The sequence below is a fragment of the Onychomys torridus genome, chromosome 13 (genome assembly GCF_903995425.1).
Source record: "Onychomys torridus chromosome 13, mOncTor1.1, whole genome shotgun sequence".
Taxonomy (NCBI): Eukaryota; Metazoa; Chordata; class Mammalia; order Rodentia; family Cricetidae; genus Onychomys; species Onychomys torridus.
In genome coordinates, this window is record NC_050455.1 from 67,319,036 (window position 1) to 67,341,803 (window position 22,768).

The window sequence follows — 22,768 nt, forward strand, 5'->3', positions numbered from 1 at the left end:
GTGAATATTTATTACTCTCATTGGTTAACAATAAAACTGTTTGGCCTATAGCAAGTCAGGATAAAGGTAGGTGGGATGATCAAACTGAGGACTGGGATGAAAAAGGTCAGAGTCAGGGGAGAGATGCCAGTGAATCGCCCAGGAAGCAAGATGTGCTAGAGGACAGGTAAAGCCATGACCAATGTGGCAATATATAGATTAATATAAGTGGGTTAATTTAAATGTAAGAGAGGGTTAGTAATAAACCTGACCTATTGGCTGAGCATTTTGTAATTAACATAAGCTTTTGTGTGTTTATTTGGGATCCTGTGGTCAGGACAAAAAGCTCCCCCTCTGCTTACACAACTATTTAGCTATGGGACATAAAACACTATCTGGGTCACCTGGGGAGTGTGTGTATGTGTGTGTGTGAGTGTGTGTGTGTGTGTGTGTGTGTAAAAGAGAGAGAGACAGAGACAGAGTTCTGCTTTATTCCTCATTCTCGTTCCTCATTTTCCTGTTCTGTAGTACTTCCTAAGAATATGTATTTTCCAAAAGTTCATGGCAACTATGATATAGCCAATAACATGAGCAACAGTCTGCAAATGAGAACACAACACATTGCAATCAATATTACTGAAACTAGTGGATAGTACAGGTGACCCAGTCTGTAGCAGGCCACTGTGACAGTCACCAGGAACCACAAAAGACCCAGAACCCTCACTGTAGATGCCCCAGGCTTCCCTAAAGTGTGTATAAATGACAATCCTGCTTGTAGAGGTACATTTCCATTCTCAGACCTCCCCCAACAGCAGCAACACCTTCTCCAACCCACTCTTTCAGTCAACAATCTTTGCTAAGGGTTTCCACAGGGCTATGTCCAGCAGGAAATAGACAAATATATATATGTGTGTGTGTGTGTGTGTGTGTGTGTGTGTGTGTGTGTGTGTGTATGTATGTATGTATGTATGTATGTATGTATGTAGAAATAAAAATCCTTGTAGGATTCAATTAGGCAATAATCCCTGTAAATGCACTAATGGAAAGCTCAAACATCCTCAGAAGCAAAAGAACAAAAGAGCCAGTCATCACACACACCTTGGTAAATACTAACAAGATCCTTAGCTAGTCTTGACAGATCCCTAAAGGAGCAACTTCTGTATTGTAACCAGTCCAATTCCTTCAAATAAAGGAAAAATTGAAAAGCTAAATTGAGTAAGAAACCTGAAAACACTATACTGCAATTCAAACTCTAACACAAGCACGTGCGCGCGCACACACACACACACACACACACACACACACACACACACACACACACACAGTGAAAGTATTTCCAAACATTAAACATTTTAGGTATTTCTTCATGTGCATTTTTCAAAACATATTTCAAGAAAACTTTGGGATCCTATTATGTAAAACACACACAAAGTCAGAATTTCTGGTGGTAGCATATGAAGAATGGAGCCCTAGCATTCTGCAGTCTCTTGGAAAACACCATCTACTCAGAGGGATCATGGCTCCTTGAGGACCACCAGCCCAGAGACCATCAGACAAGACACTATTGGCAACACTTGCTGGTTTTCCATATTGGATCTGATATACAGACTCATTCATTCTTACTAAAACCATAGCACGCTTCTTGAATAGACATTCCAAGGGCAAAGAAGATTTCTGCTCACCAGGAGATAACAGTCTATTATGGGATAGATAAGTCATGAAAAAATTCCAAGCATTAAAATCAATAACACATAAAGTTAAAAGCTCTGGAGTCCCCATTTTCTTTTCATCAAAAGGATCCTGATCCTGTTTCTAAGATCAAACTATCCCTTAACTTATGGCCTTGGTAACTGGGTTACCAAGTAGATGGCTTAAAGAATATATGGTTCCTTTAAAGGCTTTTTAAAGATAAACCCTACAAATTTGTGTTAGTTCATTTTATCCTCATTTAATATTTTCCTTGTATATAAATCATTATATCAAGTTTTAAGACCCAAGAACAATATAATTTTTACACTGCATCAACCTGTGCACCTAACAAGAATTATGATTCTGGGGATGATGTGGAGGCCTATAATGATTCTAAGTCGAGAAGGCAAGGCTATAAAGCATACAAAAGATTTTATGTGAATTAGTAATTCATTAAGGCTCTTATCTACAAATATATGACTGTTTTTAAAGAAGTAAAGTAAAAATTCAGTTATTAAGCTGAATGCCAATTTGGAGAGTGGAGTGTGCCAAATGCCTTTGCTGAATGAACTAGAAACACTCTGCATCAAGTCACAGGTGGTTCCTCCTTTGAGAACACACTTGCTCCCTCTCAAGAGCAGATTTGATTCAGCAATTCTGTTTCCTCACATGTAACTTATACAGCTCTTAGGAGCTCCAGAGTTACTGCTTTGCTTGTATCTGTTACTTTTCTTCTTGGTGAGGCAGATGTTACAGTTTTCAAAGAGAAGAAGATGCACACACCAGTGAAAAGAGAAAGAGCAGAGGTTTACAGAACCCTGGAAAGGAAGCTGAATGAGTTACCCAGCATCCTTCCTGTCACCTTGCACAAACAACCCACAAGACAGAGTTGCCTATTACTGAGACAAGCCCATTCCTCTTGGGCAGCTGTGGTTATTTTAGCACTTATAAGGTAGGATGTTCTGGATCATAGGTAGACCTTTGATCCACAGGTTTACCTATCCTTTGTTCCAACTCTGTCCCCTGAAACCACATACAACAGAAAATTCCTTCTCTGCCTTGAGAAAACATAACAGAACAAAACCCAAGCTTTTATGGTTATTATAGACTGAATCCAGTGTTTCCTTCATATTTAAGGATTCCCTCTCACTATGAGGCTATAATACATCAATGCTCAAAAATATAATGTTTAAGAGTGAGTATAATAAAATACACAAAACAATGACTGTCTTAACTATTTTAAATATATAGTTTAGTACCATTCAGTATATTCCCATTGTTCTGGAATTAATACCACTGCGCATTCATAGTACACACTTCCTCTTGCAAAAAAAAAAAAAAAAAAAAAACGGAACTCTGTACCCATTATGTAATAACAGCCCGTTTCCTCCTTCTTTTAGCACCGTCAACCGCCATTCTGCTTCTCTCTCTAGATACTCCAGGTCCTCCAGAAAAGCATAACCATGTAGTATATGTATTTTGTGTCTGTATCACTTCACGTACCATGAATTCCTGAACTCTTATCCCCTATGTAGCTTGTGTCAGAACTTACTTCCTTTTTAATATTAAACAGTATTCCACATTACCATTGCACTGTTACCCATATAAAAATCAAGGTTCTGGAAAGTTAAGAGCTTCTCTAAGCCTAAACACCCAGGTTCAACACTTCCTGCCCCTATCTAGGGTTCCCTAAGCACTGCCTGGCTCTCTCACTGGTCCTTATTCTTCTAATGCCGTGTACTTCATGTTGTACTGAAGCTGATCAGGAGGTTCTACTATAAACTACATACAGGCTATGAGCTCATTTGATTATGGGAAAAAAATGTTGCCCACAGCGCCCAGCATGGGACATAGCTTTCAGATAGAATAGAATCCAGAAATCTTAAGGCCACTGTCCTGCAGATAAAAGCCTGGCACAAAAACCAGGAGCAAAAGACCCTACTATGTTCTGGCTAATAAACGCCACCTGCCACAGTATACCAAGTACCATTATCAATATTTATTTTGTTCCCTTGAGGGAGCAGAATAGTTTCATCCTCTGCCCTCCCCTCCCCCACTTTATTCTCTCTGCCCCTTTCTTCCTCATCCCGCCTTTCCTCTCTTCTCTCATACTAGAACTTGAGTTCTTTTGCTTGGCAGTAGGGAGTGGAAGAAGAGTGAAGCCTCCCGGGTATCTGTTTGTTTGTTTTGTGTTCTTTAAAGAGCTGGCTAGGTGCCACTAGGTGTCCTGCTGAGAACTGGGAAAGCCACAGTGCTGTGCAGCCAGAGTGGGGCTCCGGCATTGCACACAGCCATTACTCCTTAATGAAGAGTAGTCCTTCTGCAAGGGATGAGGTTCCTGTCAGAGCAAGCATGATGAATAGTGACTAATGTGATCTGCGCCAATACACACTGGATCCTCCATTCACTAAATAATTATTCCGTATCCTGGATACCGGTTCCACAAGGCGCAGAGAAGTTGCTGGCCATTTATCACAAGAAAGCAAAACAAACAACAACAACAAAACCTTCCATAAACAAGCGTGTATAAAATAGTAACCACAATGAGAACAAAGCCAAGTGGCTTCACCACCTCTCACCAAATGCCTATTTGCTTGGTAGAAACGACACTCACCACCTAACCTCTATGTCACTGTCTTATTCTAAATGGGGAGAAACAAAAAAAGTGACTGGGTACATGAACCTTCTTGAAAGGATCAACAACCAAATCAAGTTTATTTTCCCGAGAGGGAAAGGTGCGTCTGCTTCCTCAACAGACCTTTCCTCGTGAGATCAAGGCTACTATGGGCACTCTTTCAACAAACCAGAGACCTTGGTCTGCGATATTTCCAATGAGTTTCCTAAAACCAAACGTTTGTGGCCAAATATGTTGTCAATACAATGTTTCTGGAACCTTTAATGAAGGTCACCCTGGGTCACCAACTGCCTCCTCTGAGTTCTATTTGCATGAATTGTCTTACAAATATTTATTGAGCATTCACTATGTGCCAGATGTTATGTTCTTGGTAACATCACAAGCAGAACGAAGTTCTTGCCTTCAAACTGCTTTGTCTCTAGAACAGAAAAGCAGGCAATGAATAAAAGGCCAAGTTCAAATGCACAGATTTGGAGTGAAAGTGTTAGTGCGAAAGTAAATCAGCTGGGCAGAAGAGGGACACCAACCCTGGGGCGTTGGTTGAGGGTGTGGAGAATCTTAATTTGGTTGGCACTCTAAATGAGGACTCTGGCATCTCTGAGTCTGGAGTCCAGGAGGTAAGCCTAGGAGGGAATAACCTTAACAGGTGTATGTGTGCAGACGATGTTTTGTCTTGGGAGAGGACAAACAGAGAGGACAGACGGACAGAACCCTCTCACCACAAGCCAAGGGTTAGAGGTCAGGCAGATGGGGGAAATTAGCCAGGGCCTCAGAAAAGGAACAGCAGCTAAGCTGAGAGAGACCAGAGTGGTGGAGGCAAGCCAAACCAATGGCAGTTCATGTGTTGGATGCGGCTGCTGGAGTTCAATATATCAGAAGCTTACCATGGTCTCACTAAAAATTATTGAAACTCTGGCTGCCAGTAAGCATCAGAAAGTACTTAAGAGAAGGACTGAAGGATTTCCAGCTTTGAATGACTACTGCCTCTTCCATCCTTCTTAAAATGGCAAAGGGTATGCCTCTGTGTGTGTGTGTGTGTGTGTGTGTGTGTGTGTGTGTGTGTGTGTGTGTGTGTGTGTGTTATGTGTGTGGCCATGAGTGTATGCATATGTATATGTGTGTGTGAATGTCTGTCTGTGTGTGTCTGTGTATGTTTTGTGTGATCACATTCTGCTGAGGGGATATCTTCAGTAGTGAGCACCATATCTTCTCTGCTCCTCTGCTATGTATTACTTGACACACTGCCTTGCTCCAAATAAGTACACAATTCTAGTTAGAGGATTAATGAATGAACAACCATGAACAAGGAATAATAGGGCTTAAGAGCTAAAAGAAAGTCAATATTTAAGTTCAGTTCAGGGTCTTTAAATTCTGACACCCAGATTCACTCTAGAAATAGCTGTTCCTTTTTCTGCCAATGCTAATCATTGATGGTGACAGAGATGTTAAATATGCTTTGAAGGATTTGGCCTGGTCACCCCAGAAAGAGGCTCGCCTTGCCTTTCCTTCTCTGGACACCACTCCTACATTCCTTGGCTCAGTGAGAAACTCTTGACCCATCATGTACTTCTTTTTTTTCCACTTCACAGCATATCTGATGATCTTTGAGATAATAATGTTATATGGGACAGTAAGTTTGTGTCACACTAAACATTCCACACCCACCTGCATCTCCACATGTGGTACACAGAAAAGAACAGACTAGTATCTCTATGTTTATTTGCATGTTAAAATATGAATAAGATGCAAACTGTATGTGCTAAGTGATGTGCTGTCCAGATTACAAAAGGGAGTTGTGGCCAAGTGGTGAGTCTCTGGTCTCATAAACCCAAGATTACAGATCTGAATCCTATCCATGCCTGCTGCTGAAGGCACTGCTTTGTTTGGGAATATACCAAAAATTGACTACTGTCAAAAAACAGTCTCTAAGGAGGTGGGTTCTGTCTGGCCCAAAGAATTTGGTACAGGAGAGGGTAGTAGGAAAAAAAAGTAAATAAAACATGAGGCAAGAAGCACTTCCCTATCTCCACCCTCGAAAAACAAAAAGAAAAGACAAGAACGTCTTTAGAAACATTTTACAATTGTGAATTAGCCAAAGAAAGAGGCAGAAGTGGAAAAACCCGCCTGGCCAGCTGGTCTACTTCATTACCCAATGATTCTAATTTAGTCATATCTATGTCTCACTTGGCCTAGGTCAGTCAGGGTACGACAATGCCCAAGCACACACCGATCTGCCTCTTAGTCATAGAGAAGAAAAGAGACCTAAGCCAGGAGCCAAAGGCTTGTATCTAAGCCCCAGCTCTGGATCTGATAAAACATAAACAATGTGATAAATTTCTCTTTGCTTCAGTTTCTCCTATCAGGATGGAAAAAGGAAGACTAAAACAATGCTCTGTCCACCTCATATGGTTATCATGAGACTTGTTCCTATGCAACAAGAATCATCAAAGTTGCATTCAAAAGCAGAATGTATATGACATAAATCTCTTACAAAAACCATGATAGGCTGCCTTAGAAGATACAGTGGTGCAAACAAATATAAATCCAGTGCTTGAGGCTGGTGGGACATTGCAATCTACTGCCACCCTTCCTTCAAAAGGATGCTCCCTTGATGAAAGACTGTGACAAGTCTATATCATTCACCAAAATTTTGAATGGGCCTTTGCTGCTGGTGGATACCTTAAGATCCTGATTGATATTTTACAGCTCGACCAAGCATTCTCAAGGCATTTCGGGTCTCCTCTGAGCAGTCACACAGATCCACCTCCTCTGTTCTCCACTCAAGAAGGTTTGTCTGTGGCCTCAGAAGCAAGTCACCTTCCTCCGCGACAACAAGGAAATACAAAGGAGCTCAAAGTAAAGCCACTCTAGATGGTCACCTTTCAAATGAGAAGCACCAGATGTTTACCAAGCAAGGAAAGGTGGTTTGACAGGAAATGAAACCACAGACCAAGACTCCAGGAGGCTTATTGCCTTCTTGTAGCAAGGACTACTGTAGCAAGGGCCACCAACACAACACCTCCTAACAGTGCTCTACTACAAAGGAGTCCAGGTCCCAAGCAAGAACCCAGATCAGGGGTTCTGGCCCTGGTTTCACATTAACACTGGGGGAATGGGACAAAACTCTGTTTGAGGCCTACCTTCATCTCCCAATTTTCCGGTTTACTTGGCATGAGATAATGCCTAAACGTAAGTCTAGAGGTTTGTTTGGGTTTTTATTTGTGTCCTTTTAATTTTTTTCCTAGTGTCAGATTGGAGAACCATATCTGTCTTGTTCACTATCTTGAAGAGGCACAGGAGACCCCACAATTTCCGGGGAGGAAATGCCCAACATCATACAAGAGGATGGATTCTCTCTTCAACAAACTGCCTTCCCCTCATGTAGCCCACTATCCCTGTGATGCTCCAGGAAACGCTTCTCACTTTAGACATGAACAAGTCTCTTCTGTAACTCACCCCGAAAACTCTACAGGAACTGAAACCCTCTCAAGCAAAGGTGGATGAGGGAACTGAAAGGTGAAACTAACTTTAAATAGGAATGAAACTGACAAGCGTCTGCTCACAGGCCAAAAGAGGAAAACGCAAAGCAATTGAAAACGAAGCGCCTCCCTGAGAAAAGCCAGCTAGACCAGGTGAATTCTCGGAGTTTGGATAATTTAAGATTTCAGTGAGGGGTTTATGTTCTACACATGACTGTGTCTCCTATGCATTGAAGCTTAGCAGATGACACCAACCGAGGCTTTAGGGTCTGCTCATTCTAAACACACCCCCTGAAATAAGATTCGGATGGCACTCCCTGCTCTGGGGGACAAATGAAAAGACCTCCACACTCCATGTCCTTTGAATAGCATTACTGTGCATAGAACCAAGTTGAATTCATTTTGACAACTGAAATAAATATGCTCTTTGTCCATCATAGAAGGGCACCGTTCACCAGCTATGAACTATTAAAGGATGATGATGTTCTTCAATTTGGAAAGGCCTATGTTTAGGTTTCTTGATAGAAGGACCCCAAGCAGGGACCCTAAGCCAGACCTACATAAGCATAGCAACTGTAGTCATCACAGCTGACATCAAGGGACCCAGCAGTTCCTGTTGACTATTGGACGATGGAGGAAATACACCTTAGTTAGGTTTTGTTGTTTTGTTTTGTTTTTGTTTTTTTATGGCAAATACAGTAGAAGGCTATGTCTCCAGTCTCCTATACCATCATGGTAGTCATGAAATAAGGAAGGACACAGGTGGTCAGAAAGGCCAGAGCACCAAGAAGGGACACTGAATGGATGCCATTTGTTAAATGAGCAGCAAGTACTTTTTAAAAGTCTCTGTTGCTTGAGTGCCCTTTGGAGTGGTTACAATTTAGGTTCTGAGATCCATTCTCAACTACCCTGTTTTATATCTTTCAAGAAGAGGACATTTAGAAAAGGGAGTGATCAGAAAACTAGTTCATTCCACCATCCCCTTAACTTGGGGATTGTAAGCTTGGGAGTGTGTCCTCTGTGGGTGTAAGTATACCATCTGCTTCCGGAATCTTTGCACTCATTTCCCTGGCTTGGAGGTGAATTAAATAGAGGACAGGAAGGGAACAGCTCTTTCTCCTAATAGAGTCCTCTTTTCCCTTCCATCTCTTAGCAAGCTCTTAGGCACAAAAACGAACATGCCTTCAATCAAAAATGGCATTCTCAGATGTACACATCTGTAATGAGCAACTGTATCCTGGGGCATCTCAGCACTGAGATTCTCATCATCCTTCATCATAATTTGAACTGCGAGAGTTTCAGCGACAATGGTGATGAAATATGACCCCCAGACTACTGTGTAACTTATAGATGGCTTCTATTTAATTTCTAACAGAATGGGTAAGAGCCTGGGCTCTGAGGTCAGGGTTTAAATGCCAGTAATCTGACCTAGGACAAACTGTTCAGCCTCTCTGTAAGTCTCCACTTCATTACCTAGTAAATACCTGCTTTTTATTTGTTGGGAAGGTCATGTAGATGAAGCAAAGAGTAAACAGGTGCACAGTAAGCGCTCTGTAAGTATTAGTCAATATTCTAAATATAATGCCATTGAAGCCTCAAATAACTAAATCTGGTTAGCCATAGTGGATATGGACCACACAAGTAAGTCCATGTATATCTACCCACACATGTATGCACATGAACTTGGTCAGTTGGTAGGCAGTGTGCATGGAGCCAGTCTAAGGAACCAGCATCAGTAAAAAGATGGGCTCCATGTAATACCAAGCTTCAAGGGTCCCAGCAGAGAGAGATGGGAATCACTGACAGTACTGAAGTGTACTTCATTCAAACTATATTGTCATGGACAGAAATGCTGAAAGACCACATGACATGTCCAAGATAACCCTTGTTAATAGGTGGCAGAACTGAGATGCCAACCAACCCTGTGAACCAAACTCACAGCAGAGGGTAGAAAAGGCTTCACGAATAAGCCTAAGCTTCCGTGCCCAGCTGGTGCTACTGAACAACAACAACGGGGCTCAGACCTCAGATGTGTGAACTAGAATGTATCCCATACCAACCCGTGAAGAAAATAACTTCATATGCCAAATCTGCCTTTTGGCAAATGAATTTGGATCACACAGAAATCCACATGAATCAAAATGCTACGATTATGAGTTGATGGAGTCATTCTGAGAATTTCATAAATGCATGAAAAGTGTCATCTGGTGTCTATCTCAGCACACCTCCTCCCTAGAGAGAAACCATCTCCATGTGGATAGAGAAGGTTTCTATTCATGGAGGATCCCTGTGAGGAAAAGGCCTTCTCATAGGAAGCTCCCAGAGTGACACATGTGCAGGGCAGAGCTTTATATGGAGAAATGACATCACTTCACTAAGGAGGTTAATGAGCTTTGTTAGGCAGAGGCACTGGGGATGGCTAGGGAAGGGAGAACAGAGGCAGAGAAAGGGAAGTAAAAGAAAGACAACCCGGAAAATGCTGTCATTCTTTAACGTCAGCTGTGACCAGAAGACCGCAGCAGAAGGGCAGGCACTCTCACTAGTCACTGCAGGCCAGTTGGTGGTTGGACAAACCTGTCCTTGACACCCAGCTTTCTGAGTGGAGACTGTGTTTGTCAGGATGGAGCACATCTGGGGTTTTGCTGAAAATGGACTACCAGCATTTCTCAAGGGGTATGCTATGGGTTGAATTCGTAAGACCCCACATGTTTGAAGCCTGTTTCTCCATCAGAATTCCTCAGAATCCTTGACACAGGCCCATCCACCATCCTCTACAACTTACTAGGTGAAGCCATAAATTGCTGTTTCATTTTTATAATAAACTCTCCTGGTGACACAGCTGGAAAAGAATGAGCAGGATTGGTGACAAGTGCCAAATCTTAGGTGTTTTCAACAGACTTGACTTCACACAAGCAGTTAGATTAGCTGGGCCTTGTGTTTTGTGTGAAGCCCACCAGGAGCACCGCTGTATCCTGTGCTAATCAGACAACATCTGGAATGATGGAGTATGTCACCATCTCTTGGAAGACATATTTCAACAAGAATATCCCCACTCAAGAAATGTCACAAAAATTGACACAGAGAGCCAACTGGAACCAGGACATCTCAGATTGTTTCAAGCCAAGAAGCCTGTGGACCACCCCAAAGCTCTCTTTTCCTTGGAAGAAAAGAAGACCTGGTTTACAGCATTTTAAGATACTGCACAAATCTAACCTATAGTAAATGCAAGGAAAAATCTCCAAGAAATGTAAAATATAAGTCAGTTAGAATCTAGGTTGACCATGAGTCATAGGTGGCCAACTTACATTTCTTGAGCAGGCCTCTCTAACTAGACTTGTCTACTATCATTTAGGCAACCCCAAATTTATGCCCAAAAGTTTTACTGTATACCTGAACCCCAGGGCCTCCAAGATTTTTTACTTTCTTATTACTTGTGAGTATGAGTGGGTCTTTTCCCATCCCATCTTGCTCCACTGTACCTGGCCCAACACATTTTACCTCGACTTCCACACACTTTATCTTGACTTCCTCTGAGGACACCACCCTTCCCCATAAACACAAACCTCACATCCTGCTCACCTAAAACTTTTCTATTTGGCTCATTCAAGTTCATGGACGTCAGTCATAAGAGACGATACTTATCACCAGGAATTTGATCATCTACTCATGTGTGGGCGAGTGAGTGGTCAGAGAGAGTTCAGTGATGAAGTGTTACTGTTATTTTGTAAGAATCATTAGTTGGATACCCAATTTTCTCCCAGGCTAGGCAAGAGTATGTCTGTTTGTAAGAAAAATCTATGTTCCTAATCACCATACTTGGGCCCCTACACTGGAGGTAAGACACCATATAAACATGTTAACTGAGGGCAGACACTGTCAGTGCCAAGTTTCATAACTGCCTTTTAACATCTATCCTATTGCACAAAATTCTTGCTCTTGTATAGTGAGTCTTTGGGAGGTTTGTTTCAGTTCCAGCACAAAAGCGGCCTCCGTGAATTAGAGGCCTTGGCAGGAAATCAATCATCAATCTCCTTTTAGTGGCTCATCCCTCTTAGTGGGATTTTGGAAATAATCTGCAAGCAAAGGAAGCATCTTCCTCTGTCAGAAAGCAAAGGTGAAGAAAATAACATGCTATCAGATCCAAAGCCTGTGGAGCTGTCCCGGCTCCTGGAGGCCTTAGGCATGTCACGAACACTCCCTGAGCCCTGGTTTCATCATCCACAATTTTGAAGGGTTGAAATCATAATTTTCCTATGTCCAAGATCATCTTGACAATATGATGAAAGCTATACACCCTTCTGTTGTGGAATATTTTGATCACACTCTGATCCCTCCCTCCACCAAGACGAACAATAAAGTTTACCTTGAATCAGAGGGAGGAGCTAGCTACTAGCTGACCATAGAGCTTTTGGAGGACCCTGGACATATAGAGAGACACAGGAAGTAGTAGGGAAGGGTTAGAAAGCGTCTCAGGCAGTTTGGATCAAGGAAAGAGAGGGGAGGTCACTGGTGACTTCTCTACCACTTCCCTGATTATTCAGGTTTTAACCTTATATCTGACCCCCAAGTTTTGATTTATAATAGAATAATTTATATAATCATTACACTATTCCAAAAACTTAAATTCACAAACACTCAAAATTATCTACCCAAAGATGGGAAAAGAACCAAAGTCCACTGAGGGATAGTCATAACGATTTTGGAGCCACAATTAAATATCCCTTGTAGAGTCAATTATAACTCCTTACAATGCCTCCTTCTCTTTTTTTTAACCTAAACTTTCTTTATAAATGTTGGATTTTTGTTCAGCAATTTTAGCTCCCTATCAGTTACCTGGAGTTCTTGTGACAGCCAAACATCCCTTAAGCAATATATAAAATATGCACAATGTGTCAGGCACAGTCATTTTTCCACACGACACAGAGACAGCAACTGATAGTCAGTCAAGTTTATAGTTACCACTATTTTGACTACAGAAACATGATGTATTCTCCTCTACTAAAGAACCCAACAATAGCTCATATGGAATAGTCCTCTAGTTGGAAGAATTCCTGTTGCTGGCTTCTGCATCTGACATCCACTGGTACACTTTGCACCACATGTTCAAGGACAGACACTCTGGTTCTCTCAGCATGAAGCACAAATTCCTGGCCCTCCCAAAGTCAGTGTTACAATGATCCAACACTCAAGACCTAATAGAGTCCTGTAGTAATTCACATTACAGCCAGAGATCACCTCAATTAGGGGAACTCGTTGAGATAAAAGTTAAGCAAAGAAACAAAAATTGTTCTTCTAGTTTCTAGTTTTTGTTGTTGTTGTTTGTTTTGGTATTTGTTGTTGTTGTTGTACTTTTTTCCTTTATTTCAAAGTTGTACATGACTGCTGTGGCCCAAACTGTATTATCCCTGTGTTCATCCCCAATGCTAAAGTATTTGGGGATGGGACATTTGAGGGATAATTAAGGTTGGACAAGATCATGCAGGTGGAACTCTCATAATGAAATTGGTGGCTTTTGAAGAGGAAGAGCATGTGAGGACAGGGGGAAGATCTGTTGACAAGGAAAACACCCAATATTTAGCTAATGCAGCCACACTCAGAGAAACTGCTAGCACTATGGCCTTGAACTTCTCAGTGTCAGAACTGTGAAAGATGCATGTCTATTTGCCTCAGCCCTCCACCTCACAGGTCTCATTCTAACTGCCTAAGCAGGCTAACACAGGCACCTGTTTCCAAATGCACTGCAGTCAATGTCATCAAGCATCTCCTCGGAAAAATTGTCATCGCCACACTTTGAGATACAAAGAGACAGACTCTGCTCTCAAGTGTCTGGCATTGTAATTGCAGAGAGAAGAAAGGAGTCAGATTGGAGCCTATAAAATAGCAAGGGATAAAGCAAACAACAACATATAAATAGTCATAAAAATTGGAAACCATAAATGTAGAAAAAGAGGAACAGTGTTGGGAAGCTGTGATTGAACACCAAGCCAAATATGAATCCCTTGCCCTTGGCTTATTAATTCACTTCCTTACATGCTTCCTCTTCCCTTCTAAACTCCATCTTACCTCTCTCAAACTCTTTCAAACTCCCACCTCCAGGTAAGCAACAATATTTTGTGACTTCACAGTGTGAGCTTGTGACCTGCTGTCTATACACTCACAGTGGCCCCTGACACGATGCCCACAAAGAAATCACTTTGAGCTCTCCTTTGTCCTCTTGTTCCCGTCTCAGGTCTACACTTTATGCTGACTATACTATAAAGAGACAAACCAGCAAAGAAACATAAAATGAAAAGCTTTGAATTGCTGTGACCTGCAGGAGGTAGACAAATGCAATAATCCTCAGCCTGCCATGCCTCTCCCTGACCCCCAGTACCGGCTCACCCACGTGTGCATGTTTACTCATGCTTATTCACAGTCAGCCCTACCACAACCACAATACCTCCCATCTTCAAGGTTCAGCACACACACCAATAAGCCCAGAAGGCCTTGTCCAGTTTGACTCCCCCACACTGATCTGCTGCCTTTTACATTTCTAAAACCACATGCCAGTCTTCCCTTATTTACTTTTCAAATATTTCATAATTTCATATATGCAGTATCCTAGCTAACCCTCCTGAGGACAGGGATCAGGTCTTCTTTTCCTTCCCGATGTTCAATGGGGAAGCTCTATAAAAATTACATGTGCCTGGGATGTGAATCCCAGAAGAATCTCATCAGTGTCTGGCATGATGATGTGCCAATGAAGACACTTACATCCATTCACACATCCTCTTTAATGACTCTATTTTACTGGGACTCTGAAATATCCCTGAAGACTGTCTACTGCTTCAAGTTTAAGGATACAAACGAAACTTAGGTTGCTTCTCAATTGTTATATGATTCCAAAATTCATGCTGAAGCCCAGACCCCTGGTGCAATGGTTGGCACCTTTAAGGCGTATATGGGGTCGTTAGAGTAGAGTTTAGGATAGAATTGGTGTTTTCATAAGAGCCAGGTGCTTTCCTCCTTCTGCGATGTAAAGATATAGCCAGATGACGTCTATTTACAAACCAGAAAGGAGGAGCACACATCAGAAGCTCAGTCTGCTGGCACCTAGACCTTGGACACTGAGCCTCTATGCTATATACACTTCAGTGGTTTGTACCATCTGCATTTGTTATATTTCTTGTGGCTATGGCAAAATGATTGACCAGAAGAACCCTGGGCAAGGAGAGGTTTATCCTGGCTTATGGAATAGGGGATATAGTCCATCATGGAGGGCAATGCACGGCGGTAGGAGAGGGGACTGCTGGTCACGTTACATCTACAGTTAAGAAGCAGGGATAGGGGAGGAGCTATAAAGCCTCAAAGCCCACAAAACGAATTCCTTCTTCCCCAAGGTTCCACAGCCTTCCCAAACAGTGTCACCAGTGGGGAGCCTCTGGGAGAGTTTTCACATTTAAACCACAACAGCACCTACTCTATAGTATTCTGTTATTGCAATCAGGCTAAGACCACAATATAAACATTTTATGAAGAAATTTGTACCTTTCTGACCTGCCTCCTGAGCTAGACAGTCCCCCAAAGACTTGCCTTTGTTTCCCCACTTGAAAAGGCCATTAGTGTGATTAAGCACCTGCCTTGAGGAACTGTCTCTAGGAATATGGAAAGTATGAAGGATGCTTGGAGAGCCTCAGTTTCTGTTCTCAGGACCCACACTACCATGATGCTGCCATATAATAAGCACCCCCAAACCTTTCTACTGACAGACTGGTAGTCTCTGTGGTCATGGAGAACAGCCTGCAGAGTTTGACAGCAGACTTTGAAAGATACTTGTCCACTCTTTTCTCAGTCGTCTGTGTCTGGTGTATGTCCTTCCACATGCCCAGGCAGTAAGTGGAAATCTGCCTTGTTACATGATCCATCATGCATTGCTCAATAAATAACAGGCTCCAACCAAGTTGCCAAATGTGCTTATCATGGGTTGATCTTTACATCTGGATTCAAGGTCCAGAAATACCAAGCCAAAGAGGTGGAAGTTAAATGAGATTTGGACACAGCTCCCTTTACCTGCTCTGCCCCTGGCATGTGCATGAGTGGACATGCCTGTGATGTCTGAGCACACACAACTTCCTTGCCAAGACGCTTCTTGAGTAGACTCGGATTGAGCTCACGGTGTCGACTCTCCCTTTGCAAAATCACAAGTGCTTGAATGACCCGAGATTAAACCACAGTCGGCAACTGCCCTGGCATTTTACACACGTGATGAGGCCAAAGCAATAAAACGATTTCTGCTCTCCCCTTCTCCTCCTTCTCCTTCCTGGAAAAGCAAACAAACGTTTGTGTTCACTCCCCTCCCGCCTATTCACTTCAGACCTGTATGGTTACCCTTTCCATTTTTCTGATTAAAAAACAGAGATCGTCTATCATACATGCTCAGAGAAACATACATGTGTGAGGGTCTCTGCAAGTGGTGAAGTGACTTCCCTCTTTTCCTTCCTTCCTTCCTTCCCTCCGTCCCTCCCTCCCTTCCTTCCTTCCTTCCTCCCTCCCTCCCTCCTTCCTTCCTTCCTTCCCTCCGTCCCTCCCTCCCTTCCTTCCTTCCTTCCCACATTCTCAAGGACAGATGCAGGATGAGTGGCACTCAAAGGAGTTGCTTCACAAAGCTTCTTTCTATCGTCTTTCTCTCACATGCTTTCAAGGCATGGCAACCTTCCTGACCCTACCCAGTCTCTCAGGGTAGAAGGGTCAACACAGCATAATTACAAAAGTCCACTGACCAAAACATCTTTGCTTCTTATCCTGAGAGGCTATTGCTAAAAAAAAGAAAAAGAAAAAGAAAAAAAAAAGAAAAACAGAAAAAATCAGCATGGGAGAGTGATCAGGGAGAGCTGATCCAGTAGGTGTCTCCTTGGACCCAATAAACCCTTGAAAGGCCTCACACTCAACCACACCTGGCTATCCATGGTTGACATTTTAAAAGATTTGAGACATCCCACTGCAAAGACTTCTGTTTAGCTTTCTTGAACCAGGTGTCTCCTAATCTTTTTGTGTGGTTGTTTGCTCTGAAATTCTTTTTGCCCTCTCACATTCTTCCCATTCTGAATAAGTGAGTTCCACAGAACACTTAATATAAAACACCGACCTTCATTTCACTCGTGGGAAAAGTAAGAAACCGAGAGAAGCATTAACCTTGTAATCGTGCACATAAATAGCAATATGAAGCTGTACGTAAATACTAGAATAAGTTCTAGCCTGGGAAGATTGGATGTGGAAGTGGTAATTTCTCTTTGTCCACTCTCTGTCTACCTGGCTTGAACCAGCACTAGTACTTCACTTTTCTAGATGGTTTCATCTTCACTACAAGTGGGTGCACTCCTGAGGACTTTACAGGCTGTTCTCAGGTCTCTCTGGGACACTAGCAGGCTCTGAATCTTGTTGTGACACTTTCAGAGCAGGTCCCTTGAGGTGTGACCCTGCAGTCTCTTCTATATTTAAATCTCAAAAGCCCGTGAGATTGTCAGTGTCCATGAAGGCCCATGAATCGGTAAAGCCCCAGTGTGCCATGAAGAGATTTCTGAAAGCAAACACAGGAAAGAAGCAGGGCCTTGGTCACCCCTAGAAAGGCCTTCCTCTGGGGAGTGTGCCCACATCCTGCTTCCGAAGTTCCAGGGAGGCAAGGGTTGGCATTTGGCTCACTGCTATGCCAAGTTCTATCTCTTACCATCAAACCCTAGACTAAAGCAGGTTACTGTGGTCCAACTTTAGTGGTCTGTGCATCTACAGCATGCTCCCTCTCCAGTTCACCTCACCTCTATGCAGTGAATGATACTGAGAATCCTCCTCCACCTAGCTTTCCTGTTCTCCTTCCTGCTACATCACTATTTCCATTGGTCCACAAGGTGTGCCAACTGCAGCCTCTTCACTTCATCTTCAATGCAGGGCATTAGTTGGCACTGTCTTATCATCTGAGTAATAAACAACTATCACAGAACTAAAAACCCCTGATTAGTCAAGAGAACACTTACTAAGCCAATGCATTAAATATCTATTAAATACATTCCATATTCTGAATATTAAGATAAACATTATGTGAGGAAGAGACCTGTCAGAAAAACCTAATTCTCAAATGTCACATTTGATTATACTTTTCAGTGCTAGATACAACAAAACTTGCCATCTTTTCTTACCAATGTCCAGATTAATAATAATAATAATAATAATAATAATAATAATAATAATAAGTATTCTTTTCCTTATATTCCATATTTGGGGGCACAGTATAGAGGCAACCTCTCACCCAGTTATGTAAAAAGGCAGTAACAGTATTTATTAGTAGATATGATAGCTATTGAGTACTTATTGAGTCAATCTAGTTGATACTACAAAGTTCATACTGCACTTTATCCTGTTTTACAGAAGCATGGGTTTTTCTGCAAACTCATATCTTCCTATTCAGCTCCTTAAGTCCAATAGCATCAGTTGCATAGCTTAAAGGCCTTCCCTGCCCACCTTTTCTGTCTCCGGTATGGTCCCACATCTTCAGCACTGTTCTCACTGGAACTATGAGACTCACTTTCTAGATCGTCTTCTGCTTGATTGACAGCACACATAGTCTCAAATTACCCAAGACAGAAATGGCAGGGTGACTCTTCTGCACACCTGACTATGTTGTAAATCCCCATTCAAACTCTAGCTCCACTCCCTGGCAAGGACAGTTGTCAGAGAAGGAACAGCTGCCACTGTGCTTGTTACCTATTGTGATCTGGATGTGCATCCCTAGAAGTTTCTATGTTTTTGACTTAACCCCTGAATTCTTCTGCTAACAGCATTTAGAGGGAACCTTTGAGAACTAAGACTTGATAAGGTCATGAGTGTAAGACCCCATGATGGTTTTAGTGGCCTCCATTAGTGGAAAGAAGATTTCAGGGGTACATTTATTCTACCTCAATATACAAGCTCTCAGACATGTTGTGACCTGAAGTCTCTGTAGCAGGAATCTTAAAGAGTGTTATTAATAAGATCAAACCTGAGACCAGTTATTGGGGTGAATGCCGGAAGATCAGAGAAGCAGAACAAGCCACAGCTTCCTCACCTCACCAGTTCCTCAGCTGATCCTGTTTCCTCAGACTGGAAAGTTCTGTGTCCTCATCCCAATGGCTCTCAGCTGAACTGCTGCTTGAAAGCCTGAATGCTTAACCAACCAAAATGCTTCTAGTTTCTGGTCTTCACGCCTTATATATCTTTCTACTTTCTGCTGTCACTCTCTGGGATTAAAGGCTCACTTCTTGGGATTAAAGGTGTGTGTCACCATGCCTGGCTGTTTCTAATGTGGCCTTGAACTCAAAGATCCAGAGGGATTTCTGCCTCTGGAATGCTTGGATTAAAGGCGTGAATGCCACCATTTTCTGGCCTCTATGTCTGTCTAGTGGCTGTTCCGTTCTCTGACACCAGCTAATTTATTAGGGTGCACAATATTTTGGGGAACATACCACCACAAGTCTCTCCCCAGACACTCAGTGGATGGTAATGCCATGCTCTAGAGTTTCCCAGCTTCCAGAACCATGGCCTAAATGAACTCCTATTCTATCCTACTCTGTCCAAATTACCTAGTCTCACATAGTTTATTATACCAACAGCCAAGTGGATTAAAACGTCACCTCAAATCCATGGAACAATTTTGTTGCCCCTCGCCATCTATTGCAAAGTTCCAAACAATACCCCTCAGCTCCAGTATAAGTTCCCTGAAGACTTCTCCTGTCCAAGGCTTCCTCTTACAGCCTGCTTTAATGCCCACCTGACACTTCCAATATTATAGAACTACCGTAAACTTGTTGACTACTCATTGTGAGCTCCTGGGGACTGGATCGAGTCTAAACATTGTTTGCCAGCACGTGGAGTGTCTATCACAGGACAGGTTAAGAGACCTCTTTAAGGTAACCCCCTGCCTCCTATTGCTTTTTGCTTCCTATTTCATTGAATAACGCTTTCCAAAGGCAATAGAAGTGTAGGACAAGCTGTTTTTTGTTTTGTTACAACTTAGAAACATATTAACGTAACTTCTTCCTATCACAAGGAATGTTATTATTTCAGACTAAGGAAATGGAGGTTTCAGTGGTCCATTGACTTCACAAATAATCAGGGCCAGAGATGAGGCTGAAATCTTGATCACATACCTCTCAGCCTAGCAGCTTTTATACCTGCCTCCTTCACTCAGAGAATTCTACCAAAAGGGGAAAAAAAGAAAATATATGTGCATTTATACTTATATACATGCTTATATACACGTGTGTGTCCAGAGATGCACACAAATACATAATGAGATTATGAATATGATTATAAGTGAAGGGTGGCGCTCTGAGACGTTTACAGGGGAAGAGGGTCCACTCAAGAAAGGGGTGGCCAGGGCTTTGCGGAGGCCCTGGAACAGACAGCTGGTGTTTGGGTGGCAGTAACTCACCCTGAAATGAGCTTCTTCCTTGGGCTCAGTGAGGCCCCCACAACAAAAGGAGGCCCAGCTTGCAGCCGGACAGCTTGCCCGCCAGCCCCAGACGAGCATAACAGCTTCATTCAGGATCTCCACATGCACACAAAGGACCCGAAATCAATCCGACATCCCGCCACCCTGGACAATGCCTTGAATCTTCTCAGAATCGAAGCCTCAAACAAGGGAACAGCATTCAAGGGAGATCAAACCGCCAGCCTGCCCACTGAAAGCAAGCAGGGAAGAAAACATTTTTTAAAAAGAGGAGGGTTGCCTATGGTGGTCCTGCTCTGCTTATGCAGCCAGGGCTACACAGGTAAAGGTTGCTTTTAGCAGCCTTTGAGCTGTAGATTTGCCAGGGGTGGTATGGGGAAATATGTGTGACACTCACCAGCAAGGGCCAGGCTATCACTTCATCTTGTGGGGGCCTTTGGTGCCTCCTGTGATCCACCACCACTGGCATTTCCCACTGGGTCCTGGGTGAGTACAGTAGGGCACTCACACATGTAAATGCCCCTGCCTGAGGCAAGGGCTTATGGCTTGACAGTGGCAGCTCCTGCTTCTGGCCAGGGAACCCCTGTTCCCAGGCAGGGCCCCTGGGGTACTCATCTGCCCCATTTTGCTGCCTAATCCGGTTATCAGCTGCAGAACGGGCTGCCCTGGAGGGGGGGGGGGCGGGGGGGGGGCGGCAACACAGCTCCAGCAGATGAGCCCTGATTGTATTCTTTTTCTTCGGGTCATTGTTAAGACTTCTGGTCTCTTCAAGTCCCCAGGGACCTTGGCGTCTGAGACCCAGCACTGCACTGGGGGTCACAGCCTGCCCTGGATGTCAGGGATCCACCTGCTCCCTGACAGTGAGGGTTTTCCAGCACTGGTAGAGCAAAAAATGTGTTAGGAGGTGGCAGAATATATTTGATTGATCTGTGAGTGACCAAGGCACCTGCCATTAGATGTGGCTGGAATCTTTCCAGAAATTCTAGCAAATACAGCTTACAATTCACATGCTTGGCAGCCAAGATGAGGGTTCATACATCTTGGTAGAAAACAAAGAGCCTGAGATAGAGGGGCATTTATTGAAATCTTTCTTCTCTATCTGAGAACCCCAAAGACCTCTCAAGACAACAGAGAGAAGAGCAGGGACTAGGTGGGGCTCTGCAGGAGATTGCCCACGGGCAGGGCATATGAAAAGGGAAGGTACATGAAGACCAAAGAGAAGTCCAGCCCGAAAGAGCGGGTTAGGATGAATGCCTTCCTTTCGTGGCTTGTTTTAACTCATGACATCTCTATTTTTTCCCCCTCTCCCTAATTTACTGGCTGAACTTCCTGGAACTGATCGACAACCAGCCAGACATTCTCTGCATCATGTAAAAAATGCTGCTCACTCCCTCAAAGGCTGTCCTGCCAGAGGGGACCTCAAGGCAATCGGGAGAGTGGGTGCCCTGGGAACTTAACTGTGGAAAAAGAATGAACCTTCAGAATTCAAAAAGGGCACCTAATGTTTTCCACTGGCTTCATTTCCAACTGCTTCTTCTACTGGCCGCCCCCAGTAAACTGAATCCATTTCCCCTCCGAAGGGTCAGTTGTCTCTCCTCCTTCCCTTTCCATTTTCTGCTTTTGTAGCTCACCCCCTCCAATCTACTTCCCTACAGGGGCTGAAATTAAACAAGCTCCCCATATGCCATGCCTCACTTGTTGTCTGTTCCCCTCACCACCATCTGGCCTATTTGCTCAGCGAGAGAGAGAGAGAGAGAGAGAGAGAGAGAGAGAGAGAGAGAGAGAGAGAGAGGGGCAAGGCAAAGAAAGGGGGCAAGAGAAAAAAATGAGGAAAATAAAGGAAGGAACAAGACCAGAGAGAGATGGGGGGAGGGAGGTAAAGAAGGTGGAGGGGGGGCACGGAAGAGGGAGAGGCAGACACAATGAGGAGGCAGGGGTGGCGATGCAGCCTCTCCCATCTGCTCCTTGGCCAGAGTCCCGGATGGAGCAGTAATGGAGAGCAACAGAACCAATGATAATTAACCCAAACACAGACCTGTTTATTTAACCTGTTCAGATAGATCACCCTGAGACAGTGCTCTTGCAGAAGGCCCTGGGACACACTTCAGGAGACACCCAGGAGGCTGCTGAGGGTATCCAGACAAGCTGGCCCTCCACACAGACATGCCTGGTGAGCAGGAAAGGGAGAGGATACAGGAGACTTTCTATTAGAAGTCAGTAACTACTAGTCAGGTCTTCTGGGAAGGAATTTTTTTTTTAAGCATTGTGCCCTTTCCTGTACCCATTATCTCATTTAATGGCAATAGATGCTCCTGGGTACTGGGTAGTCAAATGAAACAGCCAAGCTGGCCAATGTGCTACCTTTGTCTTCTGCATCTTCTTGTCTCAGTAGCCTGCCTGCCACATCCAAGCATAAGGAGTGCGACAAGGAGATGAAAACCTGACTATCTGGGGAACACAGAGGCTAATGCAAAGTGACCCAGAACACTTCCTGCTGAGAGGGTCAGCAGGCAATGGCCAAAGCTACTG

General features: G+C 43.4%; 1 protein-coding gene across 1 annotated transcript in view; it reads right to left on the bottom strand.

The window, feature by feature from the left end:
• The window catches only part of LOC118594562 (SET-binding protein-like), a 79,605-nt gene that overhangs the window by 1,063 nt on the left and 55,774 nt on the right, over window positions 1-22,768 (bottom strand). The gene's annotated exons all lie outside the window — the stretch shown is intronic.